This window comes from Carassius auratus, chromosome 10, assembly GCF_003368295.1.
Source record: "Carassius auratus strain Wakin chromosome 10, ASM336829v1, whole genome shotgun sequence".
Taxonomy (NCBI): domain Eukaryota; kingdom Metazoa; phylum Chordata; class Actinopteri; order Cypriniformes; family Cyprinidae; genus Carassius; species Carassius auratus.
In genome coordinates this window covers 11,125,590-11,144,752 of record NC_039252.1, presented here as the reverse complement: position 1 = coordinate 11,144,752, position 19,163 = coordinate 11,125,590, and the positions used below count along the sequence as shown (strand labels likewise).

General features: G+C 35.6%; 1 pseudogene; it reads left to right on the top strand.

Annotated features, from left to right (window-relative positions):
- LOC113109846 (FRAS1-related extracellular matrix protein 2-like) overlaps positions 1–19,163 on the top strand; it is a 56,002-nt pseudogene that overhangs the window by 12,097 nt on the left and 24,742 nt on the right.

Below are 19,163 nucleotides of genomic sequence, written 5' to 3'. Positions count from 1 at the left end.
TGGATGATTAATTGTTAACCCTTAGACCAGAGAGGGATATATTTGGATATGTAGCATTTAATTAGGCCTTTTCTTTCCATGGTGAACTTTCTGTGTGTACAGATTATTGCATGCTGTGCTACCTTTGACTGCAAAAAAAATGTACAATTAAAATTAAAATGAGTTTTTAGTACATCAAAGAAAACTTAAAAGTGAGTTAGTGTGGGCTACAATGACCCTAAGAACATATTTCAACAGGGCAGGATTAAATTTCCTGAAGCATAGATAATCATGTATAAATTAGGCTGAACGTGATGATCCAGTCACTGTTGCTGGAAAAGCTTGCGGCTAAAGACCTTGTTGCGATTTAATGATGATTTGTGTTTTATTTGGAAAGCCAAATATGTGTAATATGCAGGATGTGGATTGACTGTTACAGTGTCTCGGAAAAGGACATTGTGGATTGAAGGGTCTGCATACATGCAACACAAAAGTCTGTTTGGTATATAAAGCTAGAGGCAAGATGACACATAATTAGAGCCTGTAGCCATGAGTATAAGACACACCCCTTGTCAGGCTTACAATTACGTTGAGTATTAGAGGGTCTCTGGCATTGGAAAGAGTTTGGGAAAATACCAGCTCTATAGGAAAACAGCTGGTTCAACTGCTGTATTGGGGCTTTATGTCTGTCTCATGCTTAAAATCACCAGCTTTGTCATGAAATAATCTGTTGTGGCATGAATCAAGAAACCATTACAGTCTGCTAAGCACTTTCAAGTCAAGAGGCATTATGTTTTAAAGGATTGTGCAGTGGATGCAATTAGTGTTTTTTTTTTTGCTGTTTGCACTGAATTAAGTGCACAATATGATAATGGGTCATCCCATGTCAAGTCAACTAGAGGTCCCCTGCTTAAATTTTTGATTTTGCTAATATTTTTTCTTAAGACAGATAAAAAATATTTTGTGATGAAAGCCAAATATTAAATGTCGTGGATGAATGTTTACTGAGTAGTCCACTATTTTGTAGAGGGGAGTCAAAATGGCAAATTTCACCAGAAATTCAGAGCCAAATTACAGTGGGTTACAAATGGCTTCAGAAAGATGGCAGCATCCTAATGTTACTTTTACACAGAGTTTAGGTCTGTAAGTAAAACCTTTTGACTTCAACAATCTTTGTTGCATTATGTGCCAATGGTGACCTTTTAAAAAATGGGGAAACAACACTTTTCAATTTTTTTATCTTCAAAGTTTATATCCTTGTTACTCAATATAAAAAATATAAAAAATAACTTAATGCCTCTTATTTATATATAATATATTGGGTCTTAACAAACGTTCCTTTTTAAATGTTAATTTTCAAGGCATTTTCCTCTTCACAATAAATTTGACAAATATGGCTCCAAGAGTAAATTGTTAAATTGTACACATTTCCAAATTGCAATGCTCAAAAACCAAACGTGGGTCACTTTTCAAAAATATAATGCTGCTTTTCTTAAAAAAAAAAAAAAAAATGTCTGAAGAACAAATAATTTTGAAACTAGAAGTGGATCTGGTTTCATTCTGTCAAAACAACTGCATTGAACATACCTGTCTGAGTGCCATAAATATTTTTCTTTCCAAAGTTCAAGAAATATTAGAGATATTGCAATATGATTTTTAATATTTTGGTTCTTAATAAACTTTTATTTTGGAATGTTCATTTTCAAGGACCTGTATCGTTCCGTCGTAAAGATGTGGGGTTGACATGGAATGACCCTAATTAATTTTGTCTTTATTATTATTACATTTTATTTTTATTTTTTTAATAAAAGTATTTATTAATTGTTAAAATATATTTATATAAAAAAATGTATTACAAAATAACACGTTCAGTTGACAGGACTAGTTTTTAGAATTGTTTTGGGGTTATGTTTCTATTTGTTTCTACTTTTTTCTCTTCCTCCCTCCCCCTTTGGTAGCGTTTGTCCCTCTGTCAGTCATCTCTCAATTCAGACAGGAAAGACTGAGGAGTAGCAACTCGTTGGTATGCAGCTGTGTTGGTGTCTGAGCCCTGAGCCCAGTGGGTCATTACCAGTTTTGTTTCTTTGCATTCCTGAGGATAGTTTCACTCCATACACTTCATTTGTTATGAAGGCATTCATTTTATTGGAAAGACCTCAAGCAGTAAGGGACTATCTGTATCTTTCTCATCTCATTTTACAGATGTAGTGTGCAAACAAAAAAGGGCTCAGCAGAGCTGTTTTTATCATGAGGTGCCTCAAGGCTTTCTCCTAGGACCCATTTTTTCCCCACATTTGTGCAGTAATATACAGCTTCAGCATGAAATTCAGTGATTACAGCCACTTTGCCACATTATGCCTGAAGAAGCTGAGCTAATTAGCCTATCTTAGTTTGTGCTTGTCCAAAGAGCCTGCCAACCACAGCTAACATCATAAGCTCAATTTTACAGCCAATTTGTGTTAAACAGCTGCATTTATTTAATGCAATATGTTAGACTGTGACTTAAGTATTTACTACTAGTATTCCAAAGAGGTTTAATTAATTGTTTTGTTTTCCAAAATGTTCTTTCTCTGCTTTCTCTATAATGATGATGAGGCTGTTTTTCAATGCAAATAACTATTGTCATGTTTTTTGCATGCAGTTTAGTGGACTATTTGAGTTATTTCAGTGTACTTTTTCTGAATTTATAAATCAGCCACATTTTTGTTGGTAAACTGTCCATCAGAGATCATCTATTATTTGTTTATCTTTATCTTTGTCGGTCTCTTTTGCTCTATTCCAAAACCTAGCAAGCTGCCTCCAGAGACAACATTGTAAGGCATCAAAGGCACACTGCCGATTCTAAAGCTGTTCCAAAATGTAGGCAACTTCATTATTCTGCCTCCTAAAGCATCATTCACACAGACAGTGATTCAGTAGATGGAGGTCAGCAAGTTGGTTCATAACACAGTCTCTGAAATCATCAACTTTTATTGAAAATAAATGATATCCAGTTGTTTTGTCACAACAAACTGTTGTCACTACAGTACTATTGACAAAATTAAAGGCGGGCAAGGCAATTAATACATTTATTTTCATTTCATTCAATACCAAAACACATTAATAAACATAATATTTGTGCTATGTATTTTAATACCTAGATAGTGCACCCTAAACTTAACAGGTAAAAGAGGACAGATTTATCACTTACCCTTCCTCTGCGAAAGGTCATGATGGGTAGCACTTATTCTGAATCCTCTACACCTCTCACTACAATCATGTCTCAGAGGCAGAGATAGAAATATGACAGGAATGACTGCAGGGACACACAGAGGCTACAAAGATCAGAGGGAAGCTTTACGTGATGCATCATAGTGCTGTGGGACTTTTAGATTTTTTTTACATTTGTTGACTTGAACTTACACCACTGTTCACTCTAAAGCAAAAATGCAATTCTATATGTAAATATTGTTTTCTATATACTGTTAAAAAGAAATATTGGTTTATTTTCAACAGACCTGACCATCGACATCGGGTTGGGAACCAAAATGATTTTAAATGATTTTAAACCATTTTTATTTCCTGGAAAGCAATTTCACATAAATTTTCCTAAAAATCTGTTGTGTCTGGGTTAACAACAACAACAACAAAAAAGCCATTGCTGGCTCTGTTTTCCCTGGTGTATACCTTGTATTGTGAAGGTTTTTTTTCTGGGGATTTGTTGAAAAGGATCCAGGGTGCTATAGTAACAATACAGAACAATACTAATCATATTCATGGTTGTAGATAACCATATGTTTGTGTTGTTTATTTTCTTCTCCCATATCAAATTAACCAGAAATACCATTGCAATAGAACATTTTTGTAGCTCTGTTTCTAATTGTTTGCTAGACATAAGATTGTGTATTCACATTTGGATTAGCAAGAGCTAGCATTGAATTTCCCCTGAAAGCTTCATCTCTTCAGACTAAACCAAAGGTGGGATGTTTTGTTTGGTTTAGAGGGTTGCGCAGGTATTTCGGGTCAGTTCAGATGTGGATTTCTGGGTTAACCTTAGACCTGCATGGCTGACTGTTTAAGTGACAAGACCACACCTGCAGGTATTCCTGGTTAAACATTTCAAAGTGCCGCTGATCGAGTGGACAGGTGATGGACCAATAAGAGGTTTGCGACTGCTATCTTCAGTCAGTCTGCTGACAGTTAAAGGATCTGCTTTTCATTGCAGGTCATTGGTGAAGAAAGAGGCACAGAAGAAAGTAATTGAGGGCATCCAGGCAAATTGTGATCTTCGTTGAAGATGACTTCCTGTGTTTTGTGAGGTTGTGGACCTCTTGTTTAAATATTTGTTGCATGACTACATGTCCTTGTTGAATTGTTTCCAAGTTCTGCTAGCCTAGCTCAGCTTTTTCAATCCAAGCAGGAAACAGTAAAGCAGACAGCCAAGACTTTGTGGCTGTAGCCAAGAAAAGCCCATTGAGCTAGACGATGAGAGGCTAGAAGAACCATGAAATGAACAACAAGCTACTGTTCTTCACTCAAGATCTAGAATCAGTGGTGCTTTTTCAGGGAAACCTATACTGAATGGGGAGGCATAAACTGACACAACTGTTATCATACTTATCCATTGATATCCAAGTAATCCATCCTGGAAAATCAATATAGAAACATGAGTGTGTGCAACATGCATAATAGTTTTGATAAACAGGCCTCAAAGTAGCACTTATTTATGACTTGTGTTTAACTATGTTTTGAGAGTGTGGCGCTCCTGAGGGTTTGTTGCTGTTGATGCTGTTGGCACTTGGCACAGGATTAATAAAAAGAAGGAATTGTGCTTTATTGCACATAATATTCTACCCTTCTCATTCATTCTCATATTCAGATTTATTTTCCAGCCCTGATGGTATTAGACCCTCATGAATCACTATAGTAGTTTTTAAGTACCCTCAGGGGTCATCTCCATTTGACTTCTGTCAGACTCTCTATCCAGTCACTCAGGAGGATTGAGAGCGTATCTGATGAAATATTTGTGAGCTCTATTTTTAGATGCTGTTAAGAAGTTCTTCAAAGTTTCTGGATGGAGCCAAGCTGCTCATGCACCAGACACTGATTAGCTTTTAATGAGTTATTCTGAGTGAATGTCAGCTGTTGTGTTGTCATGTCTTTCTAGGAAACTCTGTCTGAACTAGCGGCTCTGAAATGCTACGGTTTAATAAAATCATTAAGGGCTTTTTGTGTGAGAAGCTTCGTGGAGACTGTTAGTATCAGGGGTTGGACAAATCCACTGGGCTTCAAAGCAACTGTCAATATTTTTTTTTTCAGAGGCAAAGCTAATGAGAGTATCTTATTGTTCAGCTTGACAACAGAACAAATAGAAGTGATTTTTAAACTCACATGTGTGATGCTGTCCTTTATGACTAAATAGCTTGTTTCTCTTTTCTACTCATTTATTTCAATCCTTTGTTTACCTCATTTTCAGTGGCCTTTTTAGGCAAGAATCAATAATACTGTTTCTCAAAACCTCCAAATATTACACTCATTTATGCTAGAGAAAGGGATGTGACACCTTTACATATATATATATATATATATATATATATATATATATATATATATATATATATATATATATATATATATATATATATATATATATATATATATAATCACTTTTTAACCTCATCTACATGTTATTAACATCCATTTTATCTAAATATACAAAATAGTTTTGTGACGTTGTGGCAAACACCACTGATGTTCTTTAAATAAATGTAAAAATCCATTTTAATTTAGTTTGTCTTTGGGGTAACTGATGGTGTTGCGTTTGTTCGGCTCATTGACCTGAATGAACACCCCTGAACACAGAGAAGAGTGGAGCCCTGAGCTGAGAGCTTTTTCTTTATTCGCAAATGGATTTTGGCGACATTTAAACCACACCCTATCTATCTCTTCTTTCTTAAACTGATAGAACCTGACAGGATGAAAGAAAAAGTGTTATTGCTGCTTGGATAATGCGCTGCATTAATACCCTGCCATTGACTGCAAAATGATAGGAGAAATGCTTTAAGCTTGCTTATATCCACTCAAAGAGGTATAATAAACCATAAAACCATAGATCAAATCAAATATATGTGATTATAGTATCTTTGTTTTTGCATATAGATGTGGCAGTTGCCTTTCAGATTTATACAAATGTATATTTATTTTTAAATTATATTTCTATTTACTACAGATTTCTTATCTGCAGTCCACATCTAAACACAAATAATTATGTGGACCACTGTGATCATTCAGTGAACCATGTGGCTTATGCTGCTAATCTTCATGAAATGTCAAATACTGTATAATCACTTCAGCACTTCTGAATTTGTATATGCTGCATATCATCTACCGGATGGTAATCACCTAGCAACCAGACTAATATCGCGTAAAAAATACAGGGGCATTGGCAACATGTCAATTTTCTCCAGTCTTGATATCTATCAGGCAAGGTTAGAAAGTGAGATATTAGGAGCCCGGGGTTAGCTTGAGGAAATCAAGTGAAACAAGCAAAGAAAAGCCATGAATATACATGGTCTAGCTTGTTGAGAAATTGGGAATTAGTCTCTGATGTTTTGTGTGCAGACTACGAGACATGGCGTGAATATAGATTAGAGATGCAGTTGGTCCATAGACATGTGTGCACAAAATGATACATTCACAAATACATTTGTTAGAGATTTAATCATATGCTCCGTTCATGCTTTTTGGTATATTCTTTCATTGTTTAATCTATTAGAGGTGTAGAATGCCTTTGAAAGCATCTCTGTAAGCTTAGTTTGGTTAGCCATGGTAATCATTCAGTATCATAGAATAAATTTATATTTATTAACTAAACAAAATGTGCGTTTACATGGAGCATTGTAATCGGTTGAAAAGTCCAATCCGATGAAAATGCTCCATATAAACACCACCTATTATTTATTAAGTTTTCATAATAAAAAACTTGTGATGTTTGATCGCACATTGCGAGCACTTTCTGTGTTCATAAAGCAATGCTCCTTTGATTCATTGTTCATCAACACTTTGTGAGATATTGTGTATTTGTTCTATTTAAGTACAGTAAAACTTTTTTATTATCAGAATACAATTCATTTCAGAGCTGCATTACAGAGGGTCGTAGGCTACGGTTATTTCATCCCTTAATGCTATTACATTAAGAAATGAGGGCAATATGATGATATAATTATCAGTTGGCTGTAATGATTTCTGCGAGTGTGTATGTGATCGTGTTCTGGACACATGACTGAGCGCTCGAATGAATGCTAGGGATTCAAATATTAGTCTGTTTATTCCAAGCAAGTGCAAGCAGTTATTAAAATATTAATGCAAATACGTGCGTTTTTTCCTATGGTGCTTTGTAGTTGATGTCATTGTAGGCTACTTCGCATGTCCCAAAATCAAAAACACAGGCACATGTAAACACCATATGGGATTAGAGAGTCTCATGTAAACAGTCCACCAAATCTGTCAATCGGAATGACAAAAAAAGTTGTACATGTAAACGTGGCTAATGATGGTTATTAAGGAACATCTGGATGATACAAATAATGTGAGATACACCAAGGATTGTGAAGTGTGAAGTCAGCATGCACAAGTTATAAATATTTCATCATGTCCATTCTGTAGCACAAACTAGTTAATTGTGCTGTTTGCTATAAAACCTGATAAGATTAATTATATGTATGTAGCAATAAGAGAAAGTTATTTCCCGTAAACCATTTAAGTAAACAACTGGTGGTGTGTACATTATGTTATGATGTAAATGATCACTAATTAATCCCTTCTGAGTCGATTATATGAGGATCATTTTCATAATGTTTTAGCATGTGTATGCAGAACTCCACAGAAAAGATCTGCAGAATCATAATGACTTTTAAGTTTTGCACATCTCTACTCCATGGATATTTTTTTATATTTAAACAAAGTGCTGGAATGAATCCTGTAACCTATGAGTTTGCATTTTTATACTTCAGGTTCCATCGTGGTTTTTTTGAATGGGTTTGTGGTTGAATGCCTGATAAGAGCATATTTTTTTATTTAATGACATAAAGTAGTAATACCTCTTTTTTTAAAGTTAACTAGTGGCAAAATGGGACTACAGAGTTTGCCTGGGTCATTAAAGTCATCACACCAAACAGAAAAGCAAATGTTCTCACTAGTCTGCTTTTACAGCCTCATTGTATTTATACTTGCTCTATTCTATCTCAAATTTTACAATTTGTTGCATTCATATAAAGACTGAGAGAGTTGAAAGTGGTGACGTTAAAGTCATGCAACCATAGTGTATTTCATTTATAGTCTACACATTTAGCTTTTTACTTCTGTGTAGTGTTGTCAAATGATTAATCGCAATTAATCGCATCTAAAATAAACGTTTTTTATTTACATAATAAATGTGTGTGTACTGTGTACATTTATTATTTATATATAAATACACACCCATACAGTATATATTTTGAAAATATTTACATGTGTATATAATTCATATAATTTATATTGAAATATAAACAACATGTTTATATATATATATATATATATATATATATATATAATGCATGCATGTGTGCATAAATATGCATAATAAATATACACAATACACATACATATATTATGTAAACAAAAACTTTTATTTTGGAAGCGATTAGTTGCGATTAATCGTTTAGTCTTCAAAATTCATAAAAGTTTGTTCATTTTTGAAGATTATCATTATGTAAAAAAAAAACGTTAGAATCATAAACTTTTGTAGGTCATAGAACCTATTTTCTCCAGTAATCCAAAAGCCAGTGGAAAAATCCTTTTGGTTTTTTTGTCAAACGAAGCAGGGAGATGCGAACTTCTTGGATGGCCTAGAAAAAGACATTGTCACTACAGTGCTCTATTTATGCTTTCAAATGCTGATAAGGGTGTGTACATTTTAACTGTTGTTTTCAGGAGGGAACAAACTGAAGAACCAGCAGTTTCGTCTAAACTGGGCTTGGGTTTCTCTGGAGAAAGCGAACTATGTGGTGGATGAGCAGGACAAAGTTCTCGAGGTGATCCTCAGACGTAGAGGTTTTCTAGGTGAAACGTCTTTTGTCGGTGAGTATCAGTGCACTGGGTCATTCTTTATTTGATTTTCTGCCAGCATAATACTTTATTTCATACATTTTCCATTCGCCATCACCTATTTTTTGCTGATAAACAAACTATCCAGAATTGATTAAACTTGTCAAGAAGTCACCAGTACAGGCGAATGATTAGCATTCAGTAGCGTCTGTGTTCACAGTGAGAGCTGTTATTATTTAAGCTTATCAACGGGAAGCTGTTAAAGATGTTTTTCTAAGTGGTTTTGGCTTCTTTGTGTCAGAGATGAAAGCCTTCGCTCTCTCTGACATCCGTAGAACAGTCTGAACTCTTTTGAGCGTACACCTGCTTATCTTGCCTTGCACCCAGCTCAGCTCAGCCCCACATGTGGTCAGTATTCATGAAACCATGGGTCTTTGTTCATGCTGTTTCGGATTTGTGGTGTGTGTATGTTGGCTTGAAGGGATGTTGAGGTTAAAAAGAAAGAATGTGAAAAAGTGAAGAGCAGAAGGCAACAATAGAGATGAAAACGAAGGAGGGCAGAATGAAAAGCAGGATATGGGGTGTAAATAATGAGTTTCTAGAGTGCGGGTTAATAAAAATGTCTCTGGGGGGCGGTAGGTTATCAAGACCTCTCCTTTTTGACCTTAATCATTCTACTCATTTCTGCTTTTGATTACTGTTCCTGCTGTGGATAGTGTGCAAACTCATAGGGTCCTTTTCCATTGTTTTTCTATGTGAACATGCACTAGAATTTTGTAACCATTACATCTTTCACAGCATTATAAAAATGCTCCACTTAAGTTACAAGAAGTTATGGAAGCCTGTGTCCGCTACAGAGTTAAAAAAAAAAAAAAAAAAAAGGTCATTTCAACTTATATCTCATTTTTACGCAATTGCGAGTGCACATCTCGCAATTCAGTTTTTTTTTATTTCTCAAAGTTGCGAGATAAACTTTTTTTCAGAAATTGAATTTATGACAAATGTTAGGTTATATCTCAATTCATGATGTCAGAGACATAAACTAACATTGGCAAGTTATAAAGTAAAAATTGCGAAGAAAAAAAAAGTCTGAATTGCAAGCTTATGTCTCGCTATTCTGACTTTTCTTGCCTTTCTCGCAGTTTTGAGGTTATATTACGCAATTCTGAATATTTCTCACATTTGCAAGTTTACATCCCACAATTCTGAGTTTATATCTGGGTAGTCTGACTTTATATCTCACAGTTGTGAGTTTAGATCATGCAATTCTTGGATGTAAATTTGCAACTGAAGAGAAAAAAAATTATGAGAGAAATATATATAAATATATATATTGTAGCGGTAATTTTGGTAATTTAAAATACAATTTATATTAAGCCACATTAAAACCTGGAATTACATATGTTGCATATACATTTTTTTCAAACATGAAAGTTGTTTTCCATACAAAACTTCTTATACTCAAATATTTAGTAATACACTTTAAAAAGTAAGTGATCGAGAAGTTACAGGGCTTTTCAATTTGAAATGAATGCAGTTTTTATTGTCTATTTCCACAAAAATATTACACAATATTACACATGTTTCTTGGGCATCAAATCAGCTTGTTAGAATGATTAATGATTAGGATCATGTGGCACTGAAGTATTGGCTGCTGAAAAAGTAACCATCAAAGAAATAAATAACATTTTAAAACACTATCAAATAGAGCAAAGCTATTTCAGTTTGTAATTATATTTAACAATATTACTGTTTTTACAGTTTTTTTTACACTTTAACAGAAGAAATAAAAAACACATGGGTTTCAAATAACATTAGTGTGAGAAAATGATGTCCGAATTTCATTTTTAGATGAGCCATCCCAGTAATAACAAAAGTGTGATAGTGATGCTCACAACCAGTGAGGAGTGTTTGGGATCAGGCTTCATCTGCCTCTGTGCTCTTTGGAGCCTGGAGCACTCTCTGCCAAACATATCTACCCCCACCCCTCATATAGCTTTCTACTTTTTCACACCCGCCTGCCTCGGCCCTTTTCTCTCCTTTTCCTCTTGTCTCACTCACTGTGGCTGGCATCTTATGCCGCTTGTTGTAGTAAGAATGAGCCCCCCTGTTGTTAGAGAAATGGAATTGAACTCTCTCTCTCTCATATATTCCTTTTTTTTTTTATTGAACTCGCCTTATATCTTTCAATCAATTTCTGTCTTTCTGTGCTTTCTTGGATGATTTTTTTTTTCACATGCATGGTTGGATGGAACATGTGAAGGCTTTTGTTCCATCTGAAGTTATATTCTGCTGAAAGCTACAACTAAATAACCTCTAATGGCCACGAGGGAACGTCTCGCTGACAAAAAAAATGGTTTCAAATGCAGTCCCTTAAGTGCAGTGTTTTGGAGTATCTAGTACTGGTAGCGGAGTTACGTAAATTAATTACAAAATAAATGTAACCGTAATCTGTTACAGTTACTGAGAATTTTTTTTTATTTACTGTAAATGACCATTACTTATGAAAATGTTAACAATTATAAAGGGGGTTGCATCTGAATATTTTCACACATGCAGATTTGATTGATTTCTTTGATGAATGAAATTGCATTGATGACTATAAAATATGAGACATCAATGTTTCAGGAGTTTAGGACACAGAAAAGGACACATGCTTATTTGATAACTTTTAATTTTGATTTGGGTTTATGTATATGCTTTGTATTTTAAGATTTTTTTTTAAAGACCTTTTTCCCCTAAAGCATTGTTAGATGCCAGTGTTGTTTTATCCTGTCATACAGTAGCTATGCAAGGATTTGATTTCAAAAACAGTATCATATCCATTAAACTATATTATGATTTTAAATCTATGTTTAACCTCAGAAGGATCGCAGAGTAAAAAGAGGTGCTAAAGTCTGATTTTGTGGTGGCTGTGCTTTAAAATTAAATTGTTATTAGCAATTCAAGTGATGAAGGATTTAAAAATCTTACAGTAATCAGTGTTGAGCACTACTGTAAGATTAACCTTGTCTTCTTTAAATGTTTCAGAATTAATAATACAGTAGCTGAAAATGTTCATTATAAATGTAGAAAAGTAATTACTTTGAAATAGATACACTACTTATTCAATTTTAAATAGGATAACTTGTGATCTGTAACACATTACATTTCCAAAGTAACCTACCCAACATTGCTTAAGTGTGACAGAAATAAAATTATTTTAATTACATTTTTTTTTTTTGTACTTATATATTCTTATTGCTTACATATACTTCGCTCATGATGTTTCTAATTTCTTTTTGGGGAGATTTTAGATCTTAAATGTTACTTCAAGATCTTTAAAGGTGCCATCTGTAATGTTTGGCAAAAAAAAATCAAGTCATACTCCACATTCCATACCAGATGGGGGCAGTATGCCTCATAAAGTGAATTGGTCCACTCTAGAGTAACAAACGAGAAACGGCATAGTCTCTATGCTCCGCCCCTACTTTCACAACAACACTACAGCCATAGCTGAAGCCTAACTGTGTGTTCACACCGCCGGCGTCTAGAGCGTCAAAAATCGCTCTTGCCGCTCTGCTCACGACGTTGCAGAAAGATTTGTGAGCGCTCAGACGCTGTAACGTAGATCAAATGCTTATTTTGTATTTAAACATGGTGATAAACGCCCACTTTTGCTCTGCAGAGACCTAAGTCTCTATCCTTCCACTCTCTTCCCTGAACTGAAAGTAGTGGGCTGTACGATTGACATCAGGTTCAGGTACGCCCTGCGAGTTATTCGTGTATTGCAGGTTGGCTGGTGGTTATGTTGCCCGCATACCGCCTCCCATGGCCGAAACTGGTATTACGACACCTGTCGGGCCGGGGCTAGTAATGCTAATGCTAATAAAGGTTGATATCTCTGCAGCACTATAACTTGACATTTTTTTAATGACATCATCGCCCTTATTTCTTCTCATTCTTTTGATGCGTGTAGGTCATGTTATGGATATTTTTACCTCAATTTTTGCATATGGCACCTTTAAGGATAAAATTACATTTCCCAAGGAACGCAATCTTAGGCATCATTTATGCATTAAATATGATATAGAACAGTCTTTCATATCTGAAACAAATTAATTGTAGAAGTTGTTGATGCAGTCATACATTACATATATTTATTTTTTAAATGCCCTTTAATATAATCAATATTTCATCATGACATATTCATAAATTTGAGTCTGACTTGAAGTAAAATTACATTTAATTTAAATTAAATTATTATATTTTGTATGTAACACTACTAAGTAGGAAAATAGCCTGTGACTGCTTAAGATATCTGAAACCTATTGTATGGCCTTTATTCTGTTTAATTTGATGTACAATTTTGATGCTTGTAATGTTTCTAGTGGGTCAATACAAAAAAAAATCAATATTTATAATTAAATCCCTATCTGCAGTCTTTTTTCTACAGTTTGCTTTTCCTGTCATGTAGTAGCTTAAGTGTTATGGATTGAAGCTCAGCGATCATCCAGCATTGATCTGAAATACTGAGGTGCTTCAGTTCCTCACATCTGTTTGGGAGGTTCTGGCAGACGGATCCCTGACAGTGTCTCTGCTTAATGTATCAGAGATCAAACGCTTCCGGGCAGATTCACTGCAAGTTTTCCCACTGTGAGGGAATCCCATCACAGCTTCGCACCAGTGTTACAGTAGAGAGGAAGTTGAGTCTACATGCTGTACTTTAGTTCAACATGCTCCTTGATTTTGTTCCTACATCTTAGCCTCGGAGTATCAGACCCCTGCATCTCTTTATGTATGGCGTCGATAGTGCGTAGATGCCTGTGCTGTTGTGCTTGATCTTTATAAATCTGGAAAGTGCAGACTTAGCTAATCCCTGCTCATAAATTTCATAATAAGCTTCTTTGAGTAGATCATTCTCAAAGTCATGAGTATTGACACATCTGGAGGCTGGAGATATGAAGTCAGGAAACTTTGTCAAGATTGTTATATTGTGTTTTTTAAGGGATTGGTACTTTGGATGGCAGAGCCGAGAAGGAGAAGGATTTCCTGGGAAAATCGCAGAAGCAGGTGCAGTTTAACCCCGGTCAAACCATAGCCACATGGAAAGTGAGGCTTCTCTCTGATGGGAAATACGAGCAGTCGGAGACATTCCAGATCATCCTGACGGAGCCAGTGATGGCTGTTTTGGAGTCACCAGCAATAGCCACAGTTGAGATTGTGGATCCAGGTGATGGTAAGTCCAATAGAAGTTCACCAAGCATTTTCTGAGAAGCATGTAACAATGATCAAATTCTTAAGACATTTACACTTGACAGGTTTGGTTTGATTAAAACAAACTGTGGTAAGATTTGTGGTGAGTTTCATTTGAAAAAGTGTGAACGCTGTCTTCTGATTCTTCGGTGTGCACCACACAAGCTGATAAACTCTGGTGCTGTTTTACTGAAAAATTAGTGCAACATAGTCCAAAAACATCTAAAGGAACCAAAAACAGGACATGATGTCACAATGCATGTCCCTAAAAAGGCCCGAATATTGAAGTCTTCACGTCATATGAGCTTTGTTGCACATTACAATTGAGTACAGGTCTTCTCATTATAGTAGGATGAATATAACATTCCCAGTCATAGTTATTAATATTCTGCTTTGTAGTTTGACCTGCTCGCGCTGTGCGCTGAAGAGATATCACTGTAGTACTACAGTTAAGTGCTTGTCTCAAAACCAAACACATTTTCTATCAGGTAAATAATATATCCATGATATATTTACACCGACTGAAATGTTTTAAAATCGCTTGTACCCTACCTGTTCAAAAAATCCAGTCTCTGCCCGTGTCAGTTTGAGTCTTTTTGAGTCAGTTTGAGTTTTAAATCCCTGCCGCCAAGATTCTCCTCTGTCGGTCATGGATTATGGAAACTGAAACATAAATCTATAAGGGTGGTTGGATTTATTCACGCATTTTAAAATATTAATTTGAAGCTTCTTTCTTTTCAGATTCTTACAGCTTTATCATAATAGGCTGTATATTAACTTATTGGGAGTAGTTCTATGTGAAATCAGACATTTGAGCTCCCCCATATAGTGAAAATGTCATAATCAATAACACCCCGCGAATATTCGATTGGTATAGATTGGTAGTCGAATCAGCCTCCTCAAAACAAATCATCGATTCATCGACTATTATGGGTCACCCCTAGTGAGGTCACGTCAATAAAATTTGTCCAGTTAGGTTGTTACCATTTGCTAATGTCTTGTGTTTTGTATCTTTAGCTTCAGTGTTAAAAGTGACAGTTTTAATGCTAAGTGAACCAGGACTATCCTGCTGAAAAAAAAACAGCATATGCTGGTTAGGTATGTTTTGACGCTTGGATGCTGGTTTATGCTGGTCGTTTGGTGATTTGAGCTGGTCTTTTGCTGGCCCTTTACCAGAAAAGGACCAGCATAAACCAGCATCAAAACATACCTAACCAGCATAAGCTTTTTTTTTCAACAGGGTAACCATATGATTTTCTCTTTTGGCAGGGACTAAAAGAATCAAGAGAATCAAACTTCTAGTATAAACACCCTTAATTTTTTACAAAAGATTAAGTTTATATTTTCATACCCACCAGAAATATAAACAGATATAATATTTTACAACTAATGTGTCATTTCTGCACCATTGGTGTCACTAAATGGAATTGGGTGATTAAAACAAGAATTGGAAACAAAATGTTTTCATTTTGGTCCATTCTAAACAAAAACTCAGTTTTTTTGTGTTCCACAGAATTCAGATGGTATTCAGAGAACTGATTTTTCAATTGAATTCTAACTAAGCAATGCAATGAAGTAACAGCCATAAAATAGAATTAGAATTTATTCATAAACCTATTATGTTCTATGACTGATGTTTGATAGATCACACACATCAGTCACAGACTTGTATGAAACTCATTGTAAAAATTGTCCAAACACCAAAAATTCCAAACAGTGGTGTTCATCATATGTTTTATCTGATGATGCACATTGGCTTTTTGAACACATACTTATGTATTTGTCTCACACTGTGTGTTTTGGGTTTTCTTGCCGAGAGCTGTGATGGAATTATTTGCCTGTTCATCATCATGACATCATCTCATATTCTCACAATTGCCTGCGTATTTAGATGTGTAGCGCGATCTTATATAAGATCAGAGTCCTTTTTCAGACCCATTTAATTTTTCAAAAATATTCAAACATCAGCGCTTCAGCCGCTCAATATACCAAACCCCAATTACATCTGGTGAAGATGTGAGTGAGTCAGAGGCAGGCAGGATGTTCAAGAGAGCAAAAACACAACAAAGCTGCTAAAAACATCCCAAGCTATGTTATTTTCAAAAATGTTCAGTGTTGCAGATAAAAACACAAACCTTATCTCTAGACTGCAGATGCCTTTTTCTCTCTTTTAGTGGACCTCAATTATCTTAGCTTTTTATATTTCTTCCTACCTGTGAGCTTCCAGTGCACCGCCCACCCCCGCGTTTCGGCGGCCGCCTTTTCATCTGGAATTCTTGTCTTGAAAGCGTTTCGTCTATAAATGTAAATTATCGACCGGCGTTTGAGAAAGCTTTGACAAGTCTGCGCCGGCTCCCTCTGTAATTAAATCGTTCGCATATGAAAGTTAGTCGCGTAGGTTTTGAGGGGTCATTTTGAAGGGGGCGCCACACTTTTATCTGCGAGAACCCAAACCGAGAGGCATCAGAAAGCTGTAATGAGACAGCCGCGCACAAACCCTTTCCAAGCAGCTCTCATTACAAAATACAGCTTTGTCAGGGTGTTGATCAAACCCCGTTTGTCTCACACTGTCTGTTTTGGGTTTTCTCGCCGAGAGCCGTTACGGAATTATTTGCCTGTTCATCATCACGACATCATCTCATATTCTCACAATTACCGGCGTATTTAGATGTGCAGCGCGAATAACCGGAGGCTTAAGTTGTTTTATTCTGTGTGTTTTTGTCTTTATCGCCTCCTCAGGGTCCCTGGATAATAAAAATTTTCATCTATAATCCCAAACGCTGCGATAGTTTCCATCTGAATTTTACTTAAGCCTCGCTATCTTTGCAGAAGTTATTTCTCCTTAGAAAAAAAAAGAAAGAAAACTGCACTGCTTCCCCAGTGAGCTAATTATCAGTCTAACGGTGGGGTTTGTTTGCTGAGGTTAATGCCCCATGGGAGGCTTAACATGACGGAGTCTGGCTGCTCTTTCTAATGGCGAGAGGGAGGGTAGATGGGCTGGTCGGCATGCTGCCGTCCTGTTGCTCCACGTGCTGTTTTTTTCCTTTCAGGTTAATTGTCCTTTTAGGGTTTATGTGTGTGTGGCAGTGTGAGGTCGCCCTTCTCGCGCATTAATATTTGAATGCGAGAGGGAGGTGTTTTTTTCCAACTGGGGCCGTCAGAGACCTGTCTGACCCAGTTGCCACAGAGCCGTTCACACATGATGGCTTACACCGACCTGCGGGATCAGACAAAAGCCTGCATCTGGAGGCACATCTGTGACTGGGACGGCTGCGATGTGACAAGCTTCCTGCTTTACAGCCAGAACCTTTCACTGCTCATTAGTGTAAGGAGCAATAAAGGAAGAACAGAGGCTGGAAAGGCATTTTTAAAGATGCTTACTTCGACTTTGCTTTCTGGTTTTAATGTCTTATGTTGGAAATGGGTTTAATGAAGGTTTAAAATGGCTGTAGCTTTCCTTGAGTGAACACTGAAATATTTCATTTTAAAGATGGCGTGAATTGAAAAGGTCAAGAAATCTACACTGTAGAGATGCTTTATATCTTCATAAAAAGAGAAGCTTGGAAAGCAAAACTGTGCTTTGTTTTCAAGTAACTCAAATTGAAAATTGAATTAAGTAATTTTAAGTATATTAAAAAATAAATGATTTAAACGTAATTTTCTTGTTTTAAGTAAAAACCACACTAAATTTAAGCTAGATTCGCGTATGCTTAAAACAAGAAAAAATTAATTGCAGATGGATATACTGTATGGATATTGATGCATGGATAGATGGATGAATAATATTGTATGTATGAATAGGAAGATGAATCGGATGGACTAAATATAGATAGATAAATGGATGGATGGACGATATGTATGGTTGATATTGATCTGGATCTTGTTTAGTTTTGCTTCTCAATAGTTTTATCTTGTTTAAGGGCAATTATTTTTTTTTTACTGGAAAACAATAATGCTAACTAAGAAAAAAAATTGATTTTAATAGTTTTTATTTTATTTATTGGTTAATTTTGTGATGATTTACTCCCAAAAATGTATTTGTAAGATTTATAATCTGCTTTAAAAATCTTTAAATGTATTCTTTTGACAGTGTATTTAACAAAAACAGCTATTTTAAGTGAGTTTAGAAAATACTATATAAATAATGTGTTATGATTGACACGTATGCAACAAAAAAAACTTGTCTATGCCACGCTATCCTATATAATTCATATTCAACCGCATATCTGCAGAGGACTGTACCAAGAAGCTGAATATAAATGCACAGGATTTAACTTTCTCATCGGCCTTGTTTTGGATCCTTACAAAACAAGGTCATTATTTTGGCCCCTCATGCATGAGAGTTTCCTGTGTGAGGGTAAGAGACGGTCTAAATACGTAAGCCTTATACCTGAGAGGCTGCATAGATTCACCTCATTGTTATTCTTTTCTCACAGCCAGCGTTTGAGTCTTGTTGGCTGCATCATGAGAGTAGTCACTCTGTACAACGCTCAGAGACTAAAAAGTGGAAAACATTCTGGTTTTGCAGAGAATATTTAGTTTTCAAGTTCACGCTCTCTTGCCAGTGTCATATAATTGAAATCTGGGATGGGTAAATGGCTAGTAAAGATAGTAATTTTAGTCTTTTTTTCTTTATCTTTTTGAGAACAAATGGGGAAAATAGGTCTTTAACCTTCAGAAAATCTTAGTCATCAAACTCAGGATGTCAAACCACTTCAAATAGTTCTATTCTATTCTATTTTTAAAACCCCGTTACCATGCTAGCGTATCTAGCGTAATTTCATGCTAGCGTATCTGAATACAGATTAAAACAGTTGATCTGATGTTGTTCTAGCAATATACATTAAATAAACAAAAGTAGAGACAATTGTTTTAAAAAATATATC